This window comes from Pipistrellus kuhlii, unplaced genomic scaffold (genome assembly GCF_014108245.1).
Source record: "Pipistrellus kuhlii isolate mPipKuh1 unplaced genomic scaffold, mPipKuh1.p scaffold_m20_p_21, whole genome shotgun sequence".
NCBI lineage: Eukaryota > Metazoa > Chordata > Mammalia > Chiroptera > Vespertilionidae > Pipistrellus > Pipistrellus kuhlii.
The window spans coordinates 11,256,395-11,278,326 of NW_023425520.1; positions in this window are offsets into that span (position 1 = coordinate 11,256,395).

The window sequence follows — 21,932 nt, forward strand, 5'->3', positions numbered from 1 at the left end:
TTCTATTTGTTTAAAAATGTCATTGGAATTTTGATGGGGATTACATTAAATCTGTATATTGATTTGGGTAATGATATAACCATTTTAAGTATGTAGAGTCTTCCAATCGATGAACACAGGATATTTTTCTTTTTTTTTTTGTATCTTTTTTAATACTTTTTAATAATGCTTTATAATTGTCAGTATATACAATAGATCTTTCTCATTCTTTAAGTTTATTCATAGGTATTTTATTCTTTTGGTTGCAATTACAAAAGGAATTGTTTGTATCTTTTTCTGAAGTTTTGTTAGTATACAGGAAGGCAATGGATGTTTGCACATTGATTTTGTATCCTGCAACTTGACTGTATTTGCTTCTTGTTTCTAATATTTGGGGGTGGGATCTTTAGGATTTTCTATATACAGAATCATGTTGTCCGCAAAAAGTGACAGTTTTACTTTTTCCTTCCCTATTTAAACCCAACATTTCAATACTGCAAAATGTATCAAGAGGCTTAAATGTGGGCAGACCCTTTTTGTCTTCTTAATTCCCCTCTGTGAATGTCAAGCATAGGATAGCAGGGGGGAAAATCACACTGTATTCATTTTTAAATTATCTCATTTTTGTTTATAAATAAATGTGTATTTTGAAGTAAATCCAGACTATTGTGTCTAGGAGGTAGAATTACAGCACATTTAATTTTACCCATCTCATATTCTACAATATGATGAAAAAATGAGTTACTTTTATGTTAAGAAGTTATTTTACAAACACATGTAGATTATAACAGTTATTTTCTTTAAAAATATATTTTATTAATTTTCCACAGAGAGGAAGGGAGAGGGATAGAGAGCTAGAAACATCGATGAGAGAGAAACATCGACCAGCTGCCTCTTGCACACCCCCTAACGGGGATGTGCCCGCAACCAATGTACATGCCCTTGACCGGAATCGAACCCGGGACCTTTCAGTCTGCAGACCGACGCTCTACCACTGAGCCAAACGGGTTTCGGCTGTAACAGTTATTATTGAAAAACACAAAGTAGAAGCATTTAAAATGCTCAGGACTTGGGTTATGTAATTATAATAGAACCATACAGCAAATTTTTATGTAGGCATTAAAATTATGCTTGTAAAGTCACAGCAATGCAGAAAAACCCTTATGGGCAGAAGTTTAAAATAAAAATCAGATACTTAAGATATATATATATATATTTTACATATAAAGTCATATGTTGGACTCAACTTACATAATCAAATCAACACAGGTAAGTCACTAAGTGCCAGTGTCTGGCAAGCACTCCTCCAGTGTCATGCCAATTAATCTGTTTCACCAGCCACATCAGTTAATGGCTCTGAACAGTTGGCTTTAGCTGAGGGAGGTTAACTGGGTCATCTGATTGGCACTGAATATGCCAGTTGGTTTGATTATCTGGATTTGAGCCTTTGTGGTCAGACGTAAATGTTGGTTTGCACATGTCTGGGAACATACTGAAAGAGACCCACCCAGGGGTAGTGGTATTTCAGGATGACGGCATTGTGATCACTATTTTATCTGTTACTCGTCTTAGATACACACTGTTTTGTTCCTACTGTTTTGTTCTCCGCTACCCTGTGAGAGGTCCCCACCCACGGCTGTGATTCTGTAGTGACTCCCTCTGGGAGGAGCAAGTTACCCCACCCACTGACTTCAGACCTGACCACTAGTTTGCTCAGCCAGTGGCGCGTGGGCAGCAGTGACATGTCCGATGTTGGAGAGGCAGCTGTAAAAGCCGTTGTGTGGGTCCACGGGCTGTTTTCTGTGCTATGAGGACAGCCTATCCCAATGGGACTGCTCCTTCAGGCTGCGTCCTGGAGGGGAGACATATGAGCAGTGCCAGTATAAGACGCCAGTGAGAAATTAGCCTTGTTGTTGTAAGCCACAGGGAGTGGGCAATCATTTGTTACTGTAACATATCTCATTGAAAGCTAATACTTTCCTTTATTTCCCAAGTTTTCTACAAGTAATATGGAAGAGTTTTATAATGTATCTAAAGGTTATTAAAATAATGTTGCTCTATAGATACTTAACGTGCTGCCCTAAATCTTTTCATCTGTTCAGAGTCTGTATTATAAAAACAAGCCCTGAATATTCTCATTAAATTAGATTTTGATTGACTGTGGGGGACTTAAATATATGGGAATATACACTGAATGGCCAGATTATTATGATCTCTGAATGCATAATAATCTGGCCACTCTGTGTGTGTGTGTGTGTATGTGTGTGTATATGTGTGTGTGTGTATGTGTGTGTATGTGTGTGTTTTAGAGGCCCAGTGCATGAATTCATGCATTGGTGGGGTTCGGGCAGCCTGGCCAGGGGGAGCGGACATGGGCAGTTGGTTGGCCTGCCTGATGATCAAACTCCTGGTTGAGGGGACAATTTGCATATTATCCTTTTATTATATAGGATACACGCTCAGTGGCCAAATTATTATGCATTCAGAGATCATAATAATCTGGCCACTCGGTGTAATTTAAATACAGTCCTAGAGTTGTTCTGGGTCCTTTACCAGCCTGATTCTGCTGAAGATGCTCACTCAGGTAGAGTCTGTGGCCCTGGGTGGGGCTGAAGAGAATCAAAAAGCAACACAAGGGAGTAGGGGTCTGTGTTACATCTTCCAGCCCAGTATCTATCCCTGATTCTGGTAACTGCACCCTGGTTTCTCACAGAGCAGCCCTCATCCTCATCAGTCCAAGGGGGGTTTGATGGGCTGACCCCACCCCTGACCTCAGTGATGAGGGTGTCATCCAGGCCTGGCTAGTCAGAGCAGTTAGAACGCCTCGCCTCCACGACTGATGCAGGGAGACGGATGACCTCAGCAAGCTACAATACTAAGGGTTTGACAAACCACTTTATTCTCGTTTTATGCCAGCTCTGGCCAGTGGAATGCAGACAGAAGTGATGGATGCCCCTTTCGGGCCTGTATGGAGCACATGCCCACATGGGGCATTCTCTTTCATCTCCCTCGGAAACCTTGAAGCCCTGCCTTGAAGATGGAAGGGACTCAAATGGGAGGAGCTTGACCACCTTAATGCCTACTTTGGGCAAAGCCCTGGTGCCCAAATCTCATACTATGAGTAAGAGTAAGAGACTTTAAGATTTCCGTGCTACCATGGCAAAGTCTACCCTACTCTGACAAATATATGACCAACCCCCAGGCCAGACTCATTAGACTCAGCCCTGAGGGCTTTGGGTTGGAAAGCATTACTCCCTTTTTCCTGGAACTGCTAAGTTGGTAGGATGTAAACCTGGAGTACTAAGCCCATCCTTTATTCATTCATTCCACAATTACTTATTGAAACTCTGCTATACATACACCTGGCACTGGCCTGGGCTCACACTTCATGACTGCACATGGGAAGCCTGAGAAGAGGCTAACATAGAGGAGAAGCAAACTGAGGCGCAGAGCATTGGCGTAGACTGCTGGGTCCAACCAAACCTGAAGCCATAGCATTCTTTGTTGTAAACCATTTTGAGGGGGATTTTTGACACTTGCACACAATTTATAACTAATTCAGAGGTCAGACTGAAGCGAAAGTAAGGTCAGAGGTCTGTGCTGTCATCTAGATGGGCTTCTTAGAGGCAGGTGTAGATCCTGGCCCAGATAGAACTTGCCAGAGAGGAGCAAATGGGCACAAATGGTATGGTATTCAGGACTGGGCATGCCCTGGTCACTGAAACACAGCCCAAGGACAGGGGAGGGATGAGCAGCACTGGGCATTGAGCCGGGCATGGAACCTATCCCTCAAGTTTGCTCTGACACCCCGCCTGCATTCTGACAGTGCAGGAGGCTCCTCCAACACCAGCCTCACTGCTGAATTCAGGTGTGCAGGCTGTGTCCTGGGTTACGCCTGGCTGTGGACTTGGATTTGGTGAAAGGCTACAAGCCAAAACTAGAAGAAAATTTAAAAAAATAAAAATAAAGTCAATTCAGTTGAACTCAGTACATGCTTCTAGTGCTCCTACCACATCCCATCTTCAGTGCTGGTTTGGAAAACCTGTCTTGAACACTTTGTACATGCCAGGAACTTGATCCATTCTTCCTTCTGAGGCAGGATGTAGCAAGAAGCTAAGAAATTCCTTGGCAAGTAGAATGAGGGAAACTAAGGAAGATAGTTAAACAAGGCCAAACAGTTAACAGCCTGCTGATAAATAACAAGATCTATCTTCCCTAAACCAAGAAGCAGATGGTTTACACCTCTCCTTCCAAACCAGAGAGAGAATAGCTTAAATCACCCTACTCAAGGAGAGAGAACAGAGACTCGATAGTGCCATTAGTGCCAGCCAAATGCCAGAATGGGTGCAGTCAGGGGAATAAATAACAAAAGAACCAATTAGAGCCAGACAAGTCGAAGATAAAAGTAGAGCGGTGAGGCTGACCAGAGAATGATCCCAGATTCCCCTGTGTGCTCATTATGACACACCTGGAAAGTTGTTGAATATTCTATTGAGACCCTCCTGAGACCTCACCTAGAACTCTCACTGCTCTCCCTTGAGCACACCACCGCCCCCCCTTTCCTTGGGTCAGTATGTTTGCTTTCTTTCGCCTAAGCTTTAAGGCAGTGGTCGGCAAACTCATTAGTCAACAGAGCAGCAAAACTCAGCTTGCGAGCCACATGTGAAACAGGGAGCAGCAGCTCATCCCAGCTAATGCTCTTAGTCTGTCTCCAAAGCCCTCCTTTAGCCCTGTAACTTGTTTCCTGAGTCCACGCAGCCTATCATGGCTCACTCCTGTTACTGCAATTCCTTTTCTGAGTCCACGCAGCCTATCATGGCTCACTCCTGTTACTGCAATTCCTTTTCTGAGTCCACGCAGCCTATCATGGCTCACTCCTGTTACTGCAATTCCTTTTCTGAGTCCATGCAGCTCAGTAAGGCTCGCTCCTCTTACTGTGACTTCCTTGCTTGCATCCAGGCAGCCTGGCGTAGGCTCACTCTTGTTGCTATGATCTTGCCTCTTCTGTCTTAAGTCCTTCCTTTGTTTCTGAAAGATGAAACAGAGGGCCGGAGGCCCGGACCAGGACACAGGCTTTTTTTTTTTTTTTTTTTTTTTGCATTTTAGTATTAAATTTTTTATGGATAACTTGCTTAAGAATAAATATATGAGCTATTGTTCCGGAATCTTCCGGGATCCGAACTGTGCCTCCGTGTCCCTGTGTGTCCCATGGGGATCGGAGGCCCCGGAGGGCGGGCCGGCACGAAGCCCCTCGGCCGTGTGACCAGACGGGCGTGTGGCACCCGGGCCTGCGAGACCCCGGGAGAGGCCCCTCGCCCGGTGGGGACCTGCGTGAGGAGGTGTGGGCGGTGGGCGCCCCGGCGTGAAGGGGGTCAGCCCCGGGGAGGGAGGCCCCGGCGTGCTGCCGCCTCGGGACAGGTCGGGTGCCGCAGGACACAGGCTTTATTGAAGAAGACCCTGCCGGCTGCCTTCCAAGGGGAAAGAGCACATGTAGCGGGGTGAACGCCTTTTGAGGGGAGGAAAAGGAAGCGACAGGGCTTAGGGCACTCAGCACGTGCTGATTGGTGGTTTCATGTAAGGCACATGATTAGGGACCTAGGGACTTAGGGATCAGGGGCTTAGGGTATTTGGCAGGTGCTGATTGATGGTTCAATGTACAGTCCATATAAGGTGCCTGGTTAGGTGCTCAGGAATGTCCGTGCTGCAGGTGGAGTTTAGGTCATTCTCCAACCATCAGTTGGGAGAAGGGAGGATCTATCAGTTTCACTGTCCCCGGCTTTAATAAATGTACTCTCAATAAATAAATAAATAAACAAACACTCAAAAACACCTGGTGTGGCTCAGTGGTTGAGCATCAACCTATGAACCTAGAGATCATGGGTTTGATTTCGAGTCAGGGCACATGCCCATGTTGCAGGCTTGATCCCCAATAGGGAGCATGCATGAGGTAGCTGATCAATGATTCTCTCTCATCCTTGATGTTTCTATCCTTCTCTCCCTCTCCCTTTAAAATATATTTAAAAAGCAAAACAAAACACCACCACCTGGACTTGTGCGTGAAATCTTTCCTGCATGAAGTCAAGAACCCACACATTCTAGACTTTGCCAACGCAGTCACACCTTAGTCTCAGTCCCTTTCTGGTGCTCCTTCCTTCTTTCGTCTTTCCTTCCTGTTTCTTTTCTTCCTTCTTCTCAACAGAAACTGAGCATAGTCTGAGCCAGGCCCTGCGCTGGGCAGTGATCATTGAAAAATCAGTGGGGCATAGGGCCTCTGGACTCACAGAAAGTGTACTAGTTATTAATGCTGTTTGTTCAATATCCTTAGCTCTCTACCTTCTAGGCACATGATAGGGTCACACTTTCTTGTGTGTGTGTGTGTGTGGGGGGGGGGTTTGAATGACTAATGAGTCAGACAAATGAGTTGGAGCATTTAATGGAATGTTCAGGCAAAATAAAATAGACAATGAAAAGTAAAAGAAAAAAGTGCCCAAGCCCTGTTGCGTGGCCACCTTCTGTGTTGGGTCTCTTCCTTCCACCCAAGCAGATGTGGTATTCTGGGCTGGAATGAGAATGTTCACATCATCTGGATGCTTCATGTGAACTTTCCATCTATCCGATAGTCCATAACGTATGCCTTAGAAATGATTCTCATCACTGACGGTGAGTTTGTTACGGTAGAAAGTCAGTCGGAGTGCCAGGGAATCTTTCCCAAGGGCCAAGATGGTGCAGGGGAAGGTCCTTACACTGAGCAGCCAAAAGCTAGGAGGATAAATGGACAGGACTCAATCACTCCAAAGCTAACAAGATAATTTCATAGAAAAAAAAACTCCCATCCCTATCCCTATGAGAACTGTGGGCTTCCCTGTTACACCAAAAGGGTCATGGGATAAATTTCCAGTCAAGGGCATACACCTGAGTTATAGATTCGATTCCTGGCCCCGGTCAGGGCGAGTTCAGGAGGCACCAGTTGATCTGTCTCTCTCATGGTGTGTGTCTTTCTCACATCAATGTTTCTCTCTGTGTCCCCCCACTCTTCTCTCTTTCTTCCTCTCTCTCTCTGAAAATCAATGGAAAATAAAATCCTTGGGTGAGGATTTAAATTTTTTTTAAAGTACTGCAGGCTTGAGCAGGAAGGGGAGATGGCCTCTGAGATAGGAGTCCACCATTCTCCCAGGTGCCATGGCGCCTGACTAAAACCTCTTTCCTCTGCACCACCGCTGTCTCACGAGCTGGGCTTCTGTTGCAGCAGGGAGCCAGGCGCTATAGTTTGGTGACCCAGAAGGAACAACATGGTCCTCGGTAAGGGGGCCTAGGCTGGGGTCCCAGCTGCCTGTGGCAATTTGACCCGGGAGCAGGACTGTGGCAACTTCCTAGCAGCTTCCAAGAGCTTTTCTCAAGGAATTTCCCTTCACGTCTTCTCAAGGAGTCAGCCACTTCAAATGCTTGGCTGGTGAAAGGAAACAGGCTTCTGGGGAGCAGACGGACTCCAAGACTGGATAAACCCAACCGGCATGCACACTAGGGGTCTTCTAGCCCTGTCGCTGAGGCTCTGTGCCACTTGGGTCCAGCTAGAACCACTTGTGGTACCAGTTGGTAGGCTATCCCTGCCATTTGGACTTTGTGCCACTTGGGCTTCATCCATTTGGGTCCGGTTAGGACCATCTGCAGTATTGGAGATAACATAGCAGGACTTGCTTATAAGCTCTTGTTTGGAATCATGGATTCAAGTTTTGTTCCTATGTTGTCTGGGGTCTTTCTATGGTTATGCTTTGGGGTTTGTAGTTTTGAGCCATCAGGGGTTGTTCTGTTTCAACTCCTAAAGGGAGCCCTCTGGGCTGAATTTTAGCAAATTAGTCCACACAGTTATGATCCAATGACTAAGAAGGATTTGGTTTTCTATTGTAACTCCACATGATCTATGTATACTTTAGACCAGTGTTTTTCAACCTTTTTTGAGCAAAGGCACACTTGTTTCATGAAAAAAATCACGAGGCACACCACCATTAGAAAATGTTAAAAAATTTAACTCTGTGCCTATATTGACTATATGTAAAGTATAATAATTCTCTTGAATAGGAATCAAATAAACACAAAGAAAGTATTTTATAATTACTTTATTATGAAATATTAAGTAAACAAAATAGTGAAAAATTATAAAATTCTTGTCTTGTCTGCACCTACGGCACACCAGGCAACATCTCGCGGCACACTAGTGTGCCGCGGAACAGCGGTTGAAAAACGCTGCTTTAGACTATGGGGGAAATGGCCCCTAAATGGTTCCCTAAATTACTACACCATCATAGAACTGGAATTGTTTTGCCAAAGTCAAAGAAATGTGATGCAATCCCTTTTGTCTAGCAATTTGTGTCTTTACACAAAAAGGATTTAACAAAGAAAGGAGACAAACTAAAGATGCAGGGAGGGGAATTGGCTGCAAAGCCCCTCCCTGATAGTAAGACACAGGAAGAAAAAGAGAATGAGGAGATGAGTTCTTTAATGCCCTGAACTTGGGGGATCCAGGATTAGCAGCAGGAAGATTTCCCTTGCCACCCCTATCCCTCCTCTCCCTGACTGCTAGATGCCCCTGAAATAGGCCCAGAGGACTGGGCTCCCTGTGTGATGAAGAAGGTTTCCTCCTCAAAAACTCAGCAGGCACCTAATTTGGCCAAGAAGTACCCCCATCTGAAGTGGGACAGTTCCCTTGGAGACAGAATTCTGCAGGCATAATAATCCAGGAAGGCCAGCCTACTGGCCATACTGGACTCAGACTCCATTTTCCACTTCAGATTTACTGGATTGGAGGAATTCCAACCTCTCAAATAGGAAGGATCTTCAGAAAATGGCAGATCTTATCACCTTCGTTTTTGCCACTCACCAACCAAACTGGGCAGACATACAGGCTCTCCTCGCTTCCTGCTAATGGCAGGTGAAAGGTGACTGGATATAAATAAGGCTAATGAAGAGGCTTATTGCCTCCACCAAGAGAATCCCAACAGGACCTCCAACCCAGCCAGGACAATTCCCCTGATAGAGTCCAACTGGAACCCCAATGGCAGGCACCTCGCCTCCTAGAACATCACAAAAGCAGCATATTGAGAGGGCGTAAGAAAGGGGTGCCTAAACAAAAGAGCCTGAATACGATACAGGCCATTCACAAAAACAAGCGAAGATCCTTCTGAATGTTTGGGAAGGCTCTTTCAGGCTGATTGAAAGCTCACTGATGCTGACCCACAGACACCAGAAACTGTCCGGATGGTAAACATGACTTTTATTGGGCAAAGTGTCCCAGATCTCAGAATGAAGCTCCAATGTTTGGACCGGGATTGGGAATAAATCCCTCCTAGTGGTGGACAGGATCCTTCAAAGGTCTCCATGGCCCAGGAAACAAGGAAATTAAATTAGGTCACTGTTTTCTTAGAAACAGTGCAGGGATGTCGCAGACAGCTTGGCTCAGTGGATAGAGAGTCAGCCTGCGGACTGAAGGCTGCCAGGTTCAATTCCGGCCAAGGGCACATGCTTGGGTTGAGGGCTCGATCCCCAATAGGGGGCATACAGGGGGCAGGCAATCCAATGGTTATCTATCATCATTGATGTTTCTTTCTCTTTCTTTCTCCCTTTCTCTCTGAAATCAATAAAGAAATTTATTTATTTTTTTAAAGAAACAGTGCAGGGAAACCTAAAGGAGAGGTGGGACCCAAAAGGAAAAAGGAAAGACCCACTAGGCACCAATCAATGTGCCTATTGCAAAGAGAAGGCCACTGGAGGAAAGACAGCCTGGAGCTCAAAAATAAAAATAAAAATAAAAATAAAAATAAAAATAAAAATAAATGGTATAAACTCTGGCTGAGAAATGTTAGGAAGGAATGATGAATCGGATGACCAATGAGGAGGCCCAGGGGTTCCCCTCGATGCCTCCCAACCTATTACCATTTCCCCACAAGATCCCCGAGTACAATCCCAATAGTGGGCAGCAAACTATTTGACTGCTTCATAGATACGGGTGCTAGATACTCAGAGCTAAATACAAAGCTAACCAAGAAAAGTTCAGTTACTGGAGTGACCAGACATTACACACCAGGTGTTCCTTCAATCCCGAGAATCCAAGCTTAGGATCAAAAACTTACACATACCATGTTTCCCCGAAAAGAAAACATCCTCCGAAAATAAGACCTACTTACAGGTTTCCTTCTGAGTGAAATATAAGGCATCTCCCAAAAAAAGAGGCCCCCCCTAGGCTCTGTCTCAGAATGAAAATTAATTTACCTTAAACTGGTCGCTAGGGCCGCCCCTACTGGCGTCTAGCAACCAGTGACATTACGTGGAGTCCTGACATCGCTGCTGTGTGGAGGCAAAGCAGAGGTCAGAGTGAGCAGTGAGCGCTGGGTGGGAGAGAGAAGGAGACTTTCGCAGATGCGTGTAGAAGAACAGGAGGATTAGAGCGGACAGGACGCGGCGAAGATGATGAGTGCTGGTCTGTCTCTGGTGACACTACCTGATGCTCGCGGCCGCCCTCATGATGACTGAAGGTTCTCAGTCAGTGGCAAACCCTGCTCCAGCCCAGATCCAAGCCCCAGCAAGCCCAGTGACAGTCCCAGGCAGGCCCCAGGAGGTAAATGTCTGATAAAGGGGTAGGGGTGATGTCTGGTGAAAGTGTTCAGTGGCACAGGGGTGGGGGGAGGGGGATCACTTAAAATGACACAGGAGCATCAGAGGGGGCAATCAAAATGACACAGTTGGATCAAAAGAGATTACTAAAATGGTAATCCCCCCTCTGATGCTCCTGTGCCATTTTGATTCCCCCCTCTCAACCCTCCTGTGTCATTTTAAGTGATCTTCCTCCCCTCACCTTGATACCCCAATTCCTTTTTTTACCCCTAGAAATGAGCGCAAAAAGAAAAAGCTACTCCGTGGAGTACAAGAAAGGAATTGTGGAAGACTCTTGGGGCCAAAATCTTACTGCTTTCTGTAAAGAGAAGATGTTGAGTATCTGATTGGTCTGAAAATGGCGAGCAGAGTATGGTAACCTCATTGAACAAGTGGACAAGGGAAATGCTAAAAAGCACAAGTGTGGATCAGGTCAGCAACATTATTTTCCGAGCTGGAAGACCTGATCTGTGAATGGGTTGTTGACAGGAGAGCAAAGGCTTTGGTTGTGAATAGGGCTCAGATTCAAGAATTTGCCCTTGCAATGGCACCACAGTTTGACATAGCCCCTGAAGACTTCAAAGCATCACAACACTGGCTGGATAATTTCCTTCAGCAAAGTCTTTAAGAAGATCTACAACATTGTTTAGGTTGGAAGATACTCAAATTATTAAGTGAGCACTTGCATTCAAGTCCTTTATTGATGATGCTGACTTCTCTAAATACAATCTTCCAACATGATTGCTATGGATGAAACTGCAGTGTTTATGGGTCAATCATCTCAAACGACAATTGACCAGCGGGGTGCCTCCTTAGCGTACATTCCCTCCACTGCTTACTAAAGTGCATGTGTTTCCTGTATTTTGGCAATTCATCTGGATGGCACTAAAATCCCACCTTTAATCATTTCTAAGGGCAAGAAGGAAAAGATTGAACGTGTTTTGGGCATTTTTATTCTTGAAACTGAAAAGTCCTGGGCCACACAAGCAGTTTTAAGGAAGTGGGTCAATTTAATGCTGCTGCTTGTTATGCGAGGGAGCCAAAGAGGTCTGCTAGTCTGGGATGCAGCCAACACTCACCGCACTAAAGACATGAAGACATTTCTTCACGAAAGAAAAATAGATCAGATAATGATTCCCGCAGGAATGATGGCCTCTCTCCAGACTCTTGATATTGCAATAAACAAGCCATTCAAAGACAATTTGCTCATGAAAATAGAATGGAGAGAAATCAGCGTGGAAACTTTGTGAAACCTAAACTGCAAGAAGTTGTGACTTGGGTGAAGAATTCATGGGAGAAAATCACTGACAGTTGCATTGCAAATGCGCTGCGAGCAGGCTACCTTGACAAGAAGTACTCATTTAAAGACAGTGCTATTGCTAAACATGAGAGATTTGGTCCACTGATTCTGAAAGAAATGGAGTCACAAGAAATTCACCAGGAAATTCAGGAATTGGATTGTTATGATGATGTTCCAGAAGATGATGACGTGATTGTCATTGAATAAATGAGTAACTTCTTGATACTGTAGGATTCACAGTTTGTCTGGTTTGTGTTGACAACTACTGTACTACCGTACCGTATACAGGTAATAAATTCCCGTTATTTTCATTTAACAATAAATGTGTACCATATTCTTCTTCATGGAAAAATAAGACATTCCCTGAAAATAAGACCTAGCGCATCTTTGGGAGCAAAAATTAATATAAGACACTGTCTTATTTTTGGGGAAACAGGGTAGTTTACTCTACATTCCAAACTGACTAATTCCATTGTTAGGCCAAGATTTACTTTGTAAATTACATGAACAAATAACTCCCCTCCTCTCCTCCCCCTGAGAAACAGTGGTTATATTTAGGAGTCCCGCCAGAACATGCTCTCCAGCCCCAGGTGCTCCCCCTTGCCCAGGACTAGTGGGTGAACTCTTCTCACCTGAGATCTACAAGCATGTTGATCAGGCTATTTGGGCTGACAGAACTCCAGGTAGAATGGTTAACATCCAACTCATAAAAATTAACCTAACAGAAGAGTCATGGATCCCATAGAAGAAACAATATTCCTTAAAAAGGAAGCTTTAGAGGAAATTCAACCAGTATTGTAGAAATTCTTAAAATTAGAGTCAGTTTGGCCAGCCAGTTTCCCTATTTTGCCAGTCAAAAAGCCTCACTCTGGTGAATATAGATTTGTATAGGACTTTAGGGCCATAAATGGTGTTGTCCAGGACATTCATCCTATGGTACCCAACCCTTATACTTTGGCTGTGGTCCCTGGGATAGCAAATAGTGTTCACTTCTAGACTGCATCCCAACAGATGAACAGGCTCAACTATTATTTGCCTTTGAGTGGCAGGACCCAGAAACTAAACCACGCTCCAATCTACTCAAAGAAATAATCCCCAGGTTTGGACTTCCTTAGAGCATTCAAAGTGACAATGGATCAGAAATCACTTCAGAAATCTCCTTGAAGATAGGACAGATTCACTGAAAACAACATGCATCTTGGAGACCCCAATGATTGAGGAAGACTGATAAAATGAACCACACAATAAACCCTGGCAAAAATATGCCAGGAAACACATTTGAAACGGGAGCAGGCACTTCCTATTGTCTTGCTCTGGATGAGTGTAATGCCCCAAAGTGGGGTTTGAAATTGTTTATGGGAGACACTTCTGAGTTTTTATTTGAGGAACATCCCCTTGAGATTTAGAACAAGAACCAAATATCAAACAATATGTACAAAATTTAGGGTAAACACTAATAGCTTTGTACAAGTTTGCTCACTGCAGGTCTGTGTACCTGTCTGACAAGCCCTTACTCTCATACCAGCCGGGAGACGAAGCCTTCCTAAAGACCTGGAAGACTCAAGGTCCTGAACACCAGCTAGCCAAGTAACATTCTGCTGAAAACACACTCTTCTCTAAAGCTCCCAGAATCAAGTCTTGGACCCACCACACACAGTTACAGTGGTGTCACCCGGGGAGGACTCAGATTGTAGTGCTGCTATTGATATTGGAAGGGAAAGCTGGACCCGAACTCCTGAGAGAGATCTAAAAATTCTCTTTAGAACAAGTTCAGCACCTCTAAAAGCTAAGTGACAATGTTACTTTTTTTTATTATTATTTTTTGGACAATTGCTATACTTTGTGCACATGCTCCAACTGATGATGTCGTTGTCTGCATTTCCCCGACAATGGCTTCCTCAACAAACCTCTCCTGCTGTTGGGGGTGCCACCCAAAGGCCCACTCAGAATTAGATCATGAGGATCCTTTAGTCTCTCCAGCTTCTGATTTCATTGTACTTCTTGCACAACAGGCATACCCCCCACTAGATACTTGATTGCTTGTCTTACTTTGGAAGCCCATATGCAACAATGCCATTTGAAATATGAAGCAGTCTACCAGCTTTGCTTGATCAGCAGTGCCACCCTCTAGACACCATGTATGCCTCCTTCTGAGGGCAGCAAACCTCCCTGTGTAAAGGCTTCCCTCCATGCTTGACCCCTTTCTTCCTTTAGTAGATAGTAAGAATTTTTGAACCCAGGGTTAGGTAAGACTATGTATGACCTTTGGGAGCAGGAAAAAATTACAGAAGATATCTCCATCCATTTGCCCTTGTAAAGTTACAAGGTCCAGAGTTTTTCAGGGGAAATTGTTACTATGGACAATTAGTTGGAGCCTCAGGGAGTCTCCCTCATTAACCAAGATGGTGCTAGGGGAGGTTCTTACACTGAGCGACCAAAAGCTAGCGAGATGAGTGGATAGAACACAAGCATGCCAAAAGCTAGCAAGATAATTAGATAGAAAAAACAGCCCTTCCCTTCCTAGCCTTGTAAGAACTGTAGGAGTAGCAGGAAGGGGAAATGGTCTGTCAGACCGGAGTCCAGCATTCTTCCAGGTTGTAGGGCGCCTGAATAAACCTCTTTCCTTTTGCACTGGCACCTGTCTCAGGAGTTTGGCTTTCCTTGTGGCAAAGAGCCAAACCTGCATTTTTTTGGCTACAAGTTCACCATGCCGGGGTATTTGAAGGATGCTTAATGAATTTTTTCTAAGTGTGCAAGTAATGATGCCCATTAGAGAACAGTTGGAAATGGCCATAAAGTGAAGAAGAAACCTTCCCAAATCCTACCACCCAGAAATAACTGGAGAGATTTTCTTAAATATCCTCTTAGTATTTCTCCAGCTGTATATTAATTGCATTTTTGTTCCCTAAAACCATTTGGGAACATAGGCTCTGGTGAAGAAGGAATAAGCACACTACCCTGTCTCTTCCACTAAATGCAACTGAAAACCTTTGACAGAATGTGTGGAGCAGCTCTGTGAGGACTCTCAAATACAGACAAAAAGTCCTGTTTCCAGTCTGCTCTGTGAGGAGCTTGGAAGTCATCACTCCATCAGGTAAAGGCCAAACAAATTGAAAAATCAACAACTCTTCTTAGATCTATCAGAAAACTGAGGTCACAGAGCAAATTGCTGACTCCAGAAATGGACAGACAGAGCTCCAGAGAAAAAACTCACAAAAATGTGTGCACTCCTGCGTCCAAAAATGTGATGCAGAGAATCACAACTTCTCCAAGTAGAAGCCCAGGAGCAGAAACCTTCATGGGAACCAGTGCTGGGGCAGGAACACCTGAACTGCAATTGATGAAATGGAAGCTCATTGTGGACAAATCCAAGAGTTAAAAACTCTAGAAGGCCCTGACTGGTTTGGCTCAGTGGATAGAGCATCATCAGCCTGTGGACTGAAGGGTCCCAGATTCGATTCCAGTCAAGGGCATGCACCTTGGTTGTGGGCACATCCCCAAGGGGGGTGGGGGGAGTGTGCAGGAGGCAGCTGATCAATGTTTCTAACTCTCTATCCCTCTCCCTTTCTCTCTGTGAAAAATGAATAAAATATATTTATAAAAAACAAAACAAAAAACTCTAGAAGGACCTAGTCTGAAAGGAGTGCACACATTTTTGTAAGTTTTTCCTCTGGAGCTCTATCAGTTTCTTTCAGTCCCCATCAGGAGGAATCCCCATTGTGCTTCCTGCAGGAAGAGGGAAAAGTAACCATTTTGAAATACGCCAGAGTACCCTGTTCATCTTAACAAAGGCCTGTCTTCAAGAGAAACTGTTTTTTCCAGAGCCTAACCTAGTGGTGTGTCAGCAGAGTTTCACTACTTGGGGGAGGAAAACACCTGTTACCAGCTCCCATCTGCCTCTACATGAGGGAAGGGAAATACCCAACCACATTTCCCATATCCATCCCATCCTGCCTAATTGGGTAAAAAAGGGGAAGCACTTGTGAAATTCAGGGGACGGGCTTACTAACAGGCTGTAGCATGCTGCCCCTCCCCACATCTCACCACCATATCACTAAAGACTTATTTACCGGAGTTCCTTTTCACAGCACACCAGGTCTGCTTTCAACAAAACTTACATGGCATACTAAAAGGCAAAAATCCACCACAGATTAAAGAGACAGAGCAAGCATCAGACCCAGATTCAGATATGGTGGGCATGTTGGAATTACCAAACAGGAACTTTAAAAAAGCTATGATAAATGTGCTAAGTAGAGTGGGAAATGTAGAGAATGTACAATAACAGATGGGTGCCCTGGCCGAAGTTGCTCAGTGATTAGAGTGTTGCCCAGTGCACCAAAGGATTGTGGATTCGATTCTGGTTAGGGCACATACCTAGGTTATGGGTTTGTGCATGAGGCAACCAATCAATGTTTCTCTCTCACATTGATGTTTCTCTCCCTCTCCCTTCCTTTCTCTCTCTGGAATCAATGAAAAGCATGTCCTCCTCTGATGATTGTTTTAAAAAGAAATAAAATAAAAAGAAATGCTGGAGATGGAAATCTCTATAACATAGGTGAAGAATGCATTTGATGGGCTCTTTAGTAGACTGGAGCTGGCTGAAGAAAGTACCTCTAAGCTTGAGAGTATGTCAATGGACATGTCCAAACTGGAAAAGCCATGAGAAAAAAAAGACTGAAATGAAGTAACATAAAACCCAGAACTGTGAGACAACTATTATATAAAAGGTTTAACATACATGTAATGAGAATACCAGAAAGAGAACAGAAGAAATATCTGAATCATTCATAACAGAGACTTTTCTCCAAATTAATGTCAGAACCAACCACAGATCCAAGAAGTTCAGAAACTCCAAGTAGTATAAACGCCAAAGAAAAAAACTAACCTAGGTATATGATATTCACATTGCAGAAAATTAAAGATAAAGAAAAAAAATCTCTCCATAGCCAGTGTGGCTCAGTTGGTTGGATCCCATGTACCTAAAGGTTGCCGTTTCAATTGCCAATCAGGGTACATACTTAGGTTGCAGGTTCAATCCCCAGTTGGGGCACATTCCAGAGGCAACTGATTAATGTTTCTCACATAAATGCCTCTCTCTCTTTCTCCCTCTCTCTCTCTCTTTCCTCTCCCTCTCTCCTTCCCTTTCTCCCTCTGTTCTTCTCTCTCTAAAAATCAATAAAAATATACCTATCCTCAGATGAAAATTTAAAAATCTTGAAAGACACCAGAGGAAAAAAACACCATATAGAAGGGCAAAGATAAGAATTACATCTGACTTCTCAAAAAACATGCAAGCAAGAAAAGTGGAGTGAAATATTTTCAATGTTGAGAGGGATAAAAACCTCACCAACCTAGAATTTTATATTCTATAAAAGTATCCTCAAAAAGTTTAGGAGAAATACTTTATCAAACAAGAAAAATTGAAAGAATATATTGCCAGTGGACGTGCCTTGCAAGAAATATTAAAAGAAGTCTATCAGAGAGAAGAAAATTATATAGGTCAGACATCGGGACCGACAAAAAGGAAGAGCATTAGTGAAGAGATGAGTGAAGGAAAAATAAAAACTTTTTACTTTCCTTACTCTTAATTGAGCTAACATTATTAAAAAATAACAATAGCAACCATTTATTTAAAGATTATAGCTTATGTATAAGTGAAATGAATGACAGCAATGATGCAAGGGATGGGAGCAATTAGGATATTTTATTTTTATAAGGTCCTTGTACTTCACATGAAGAAGTAGTGATATTTGAAAGGAAACTGGATTAGTTGTAAATGTATAATGCAAACTCTAGGACAACCACTAAAAAAGTTGTAAAGGAAGTATAACTGATGCTGCTAAGAATGAAGAAAAAAAATAGAATCATGTAAAAAAAAAAAACTCAATTAAAACCACTAATGGCAGAAAAAGAGTAGAGTACAAAAAAATAGAAAAAAGGACAATGACTAGGAAGTAATAATAAATATGGTAGATGTTAAGCCAACTATATAATCACTTGAAGTGTCAGTGGCATAAATATGCCAAATAAAGGATACAGTTAGATTTTATTTAAAAAATATGTTCTCTATAAGAAACCTACTTTAAAAATAAAGGCACAAGTAGATTTTTTTAAAGTAAAGGAATGGAGAAAGATATACCGGGTTAATTCTAATGAAAAGAAAGCCAGAATAGCTATATTAATTTCAAACAGAAAATTTCAGAGCAAGGAAAATTATCAGGGATAAAAAGGGGCATTACATGATGACAAAAAAAAATCCTCCAAAAATCTATAATAATCTTCATTGTGTATGTGTTTAACAACAGTGCATCAAAATATGTGAGGGGGAAAACTAACAGAGCTGGAAGGAGAAATAGATGAACCCACTATGACATGTGGAGACTTCAATACTCCCTAACAGAAGTGAACAGATCCAGAGGCAGAAAATCATCAAGGGCTTAATTCAACTGAATAGAACCATCAAACGACTGGATGTAATTGACAATTATAGCCTATTTCATCAAACAACAGCGAATAAACATTCTTCTCAAGTTCACATGAAACATTCACTAAGAGAGACCATATTCTGGGCCATAAAACAGACCATAACTAATTTAAAAGAATGAGAGTTGTTCCACATCTGCACTCAGATCACAATGGTATTAAACTAGAAATCGACACCAGAAATAAAGATGGAAAAACCCCAAAATATTTGGAGGAAAATCCCAAAATATTGGTGATACCACATGAATGATAAAAGAAATCTTAAGAAAATTTTAAATCTATATTGAACTAAATGAAAATAACATACCTTATCAAACTTTGTGGGATGAAGCAAAAGTAGTGCTTAAAGGGAAATTTATACCATTGAAGTATACATTAGGAAAGAAGATTTAAAATCAATAATGTAAGTGTTTTTTTTTAATAAGTTTTTATTGTTCGTATTATTACAAATGTTCCTTCCCCCCCACCACCATTGCTCTCCACCAGGTTCCCACCCCACCCTCTGCCCTTACCCCACCCCCCATTGTCCTCATCCATAGGTGCACAGTTTATGTTCAGTCTCTTCCCACATCCTCCTCTCCCCTTTTCCCCAAGAATTGTCAGTTCACTCCCCTTTCATACCTCTGATTCTATCATATTCAACAGTTAATATTGTTCCTCAGATTTTTTTAATTTCCTTGATTTTTAGATTCACTTGTTGATAGTTACATATTTGTTGTTCATAATTTTTATCTTTATTTACTTTCTCTTCTGAAAGAACCCCCTTCAGCAATTCATATAATTCTGGTTTGGTGGTGATGAACTCCTTTAGCTTTTTTTTATTAGTGAAGCTCTTTATCTGACCTTCGATTCTGAATGATAGCTTTGCTAGATAGATTATCTTTGGCTGTAGGTTCTTACTATTCATCACCTTGAATATTTCTTGCCATGCCCGTCTGGCCTGCATGGTTTCTGTTGAGAAGTCAGCTGACAATCGTATAGGTACTCCTTTATAGGTAACTACCTTCTTTGCTCTTGCTGCTTTTAATATTCTCTCTTTGTCTTTTGCTCTTGGAATTTTAATTATGATGTGCCTTGGTGTGGTCCTCTTTGGATTCCTTTTGTTTGGAGTTCTGTGCGCTTCCTGGACTTGTAAGTCTAATTCTTTCACCAGGTGGGGAAAGTTTTCTGTCACTATTTCTTTCAGTATGTTTTCAATATCTTGCTCTCTCTCATCTTCTGGGACCCCCATAATTCTGATGTTGGTTCGCTTGAAGTTGTCCCAGAGGTTTCTTACATTATCTTCAATTTTCTGGATTCTCTTGCCTTCTAGCTTCTGTGGAGGAGTGTCTTCTGGTTCTTTATGTTCCAAATCTTTGACTTGATTCTTGCGATTTTCCATTCTGTTTTTAGGACTCTGTATAATATTTTTTATTTCAGACAATGTATTCTTTATTTCTTGTTGATCCCTTATCATTTCTTGTTGATCCCTTATCATTTCTTGTTGACTCCTTATTAATTCTAGTTGATCTCTTTTCATATCCTCATAGGTCTTATCCATCTTTTCTAGGAAATTCTTGAAAAACCTTATAAGAGTAGATTAGAACTCTATATCCAGTCGCTTTTTGTCCTCCATTTCTTTCGTTTGTGATCTATTTCGTTGTCGCATTTTGCAGTTATAGATGGGACAATAATGTAAGTTTTGACCTTAGAAAACTAGAAAAGAAAATAGCAATTATATCCAAAATACGCAGAAGAAAAGAAATAATAAGAATTAGAGCAAAAAATAATGAAATTAATTACAAATAAAGAAAATAAACAAAACCAAAATCTGGTTCTTTTTAAATATTAGTAAGATCTGGCCAGGTGGCTTGGTTGGAGCACCATCCCGATGCACTAAGGTTGTGGGGAAGCACGGGACCTGGTTGGAATATCTGTGGGAGGATTCTCCAAAAGGTCTGGGGCTCTGGGGAGACCTTGCAGAAGGCAGCAGCCCCTGCCTTGACTTTTCCAAACAAGTCCGATCCATGGGGTGTTTTGCTAGAATCTCTGTTTAGTCTTTAAAGACCTGACCTTGTAGAAGCATATACTTCTCAAGGTTGCTTAACCTGCTGATTGTATCTAGAGGTTAATTTTAGTTCAAACTGTTATTATAATAAAAAGGCAACAAGTCAGGTGAATGGGACTGCTTTTTGCATCTAAAGTAAGAGTCCCTTAGCCTCTCTTTCACAGAAATTTGTGTCAGAGCAATCTGTTCATCAGTCACTCAGGGTCTGCTAGCCAGCCCTGGCAGCTAGTGCCCTCCCCAAACCCCCGCCCCTCACCCCTTGTGAGAGGAACGCAATGAAACCCTCAAAAATGAAGAGGAAAAAAACAGAAGTAACTGTGCAGTAAGTCATTGGAGCCCACGTGGGATCTCCAAGTTCAAGGGAATTCTTTCTCAGCTAAGGTTTCACAATGGAACAACAGTTGTCCACAGAACAGCAGCCATGTATCACAGTGCTGAAACAGTAATTAACAGCAGGTGGTGCCTCTGCTACGGAAGAATAGCTAAAAAACTTATTAAAACTGTTATGATTTATAATCCTTGGTTCCCAGATGCTGGAACACTAGACCTTAATCTCTGGGAACAAGTGGGCAGGAATTTAAAGAGAAATCAGGCCCAGGGAAAACGAGTGCCCTTATCATCAGTAACTGTGTGGGCTCTTGTTTGAGCTGCACTGTGCCCACTTCATATAGGGCAGTGTTTCCCAAACTTTTGACATATGTGTACCCCTTCTATAATTTTCGTAATGCCCCTCGTAAAAAAAAATAAATAAATAAATAAATAAAAATAAAAAATAGATGTATTAGGCGCAGCTAAGCACGGTGCAGTGCATATCCCTACCAAACTCCGGTGCAATGCCTACTCCCCCCCCCCCCTCCCAAACTCTTCCCATACCCCTGGGAAACACTTTGGGAAACACTTTGGGAAACACTGATATAGGGGATCAAAAGCCTCCAGAGTGACAGGAGGATTTACTACCCCCTCCTCCTGAAGCAGAGCATGTAGATCCTGTAACATCCAAACCCTGCTGCTGGAGGAAATATTTCCTGATCCTCCGCCTCCAGTGTGGGAAGCTCACCAACTAGATCCTCAGTTATGGGGTCTGTGTCAGGCAAGCCAGGTTAGCTCTGCTGGGTGGGCTCAGGCAGAGACTAAGTTGGATCTCCTCCTTGGAGATCCAAGAGCCAGTGTACCCAGCGGTCAGAGTAGGACCATCCAGATTACAAGTCCTCAGATCCATAAGGAAACACTCAGGGGGCAGACTCAGTGAGCACCAAAGCCCCACTGTAGCAAGTCCTGCCTCATAAGGGTTTCTCCAGCACAAAAGTTCTCCCATTGTATACATAGCTGATCCTCACAGCCAGTTGGCCTGGAGGTCGATTCCTCCTTGTGATACCAACAACAATCAAGGATTAACTACACACAGCCCACAAAGGGGTGCTCCAAGATTGTCCACCTACGGTAATTGGGGAGGCTGGGCCCTATAGGACACCTAGCACA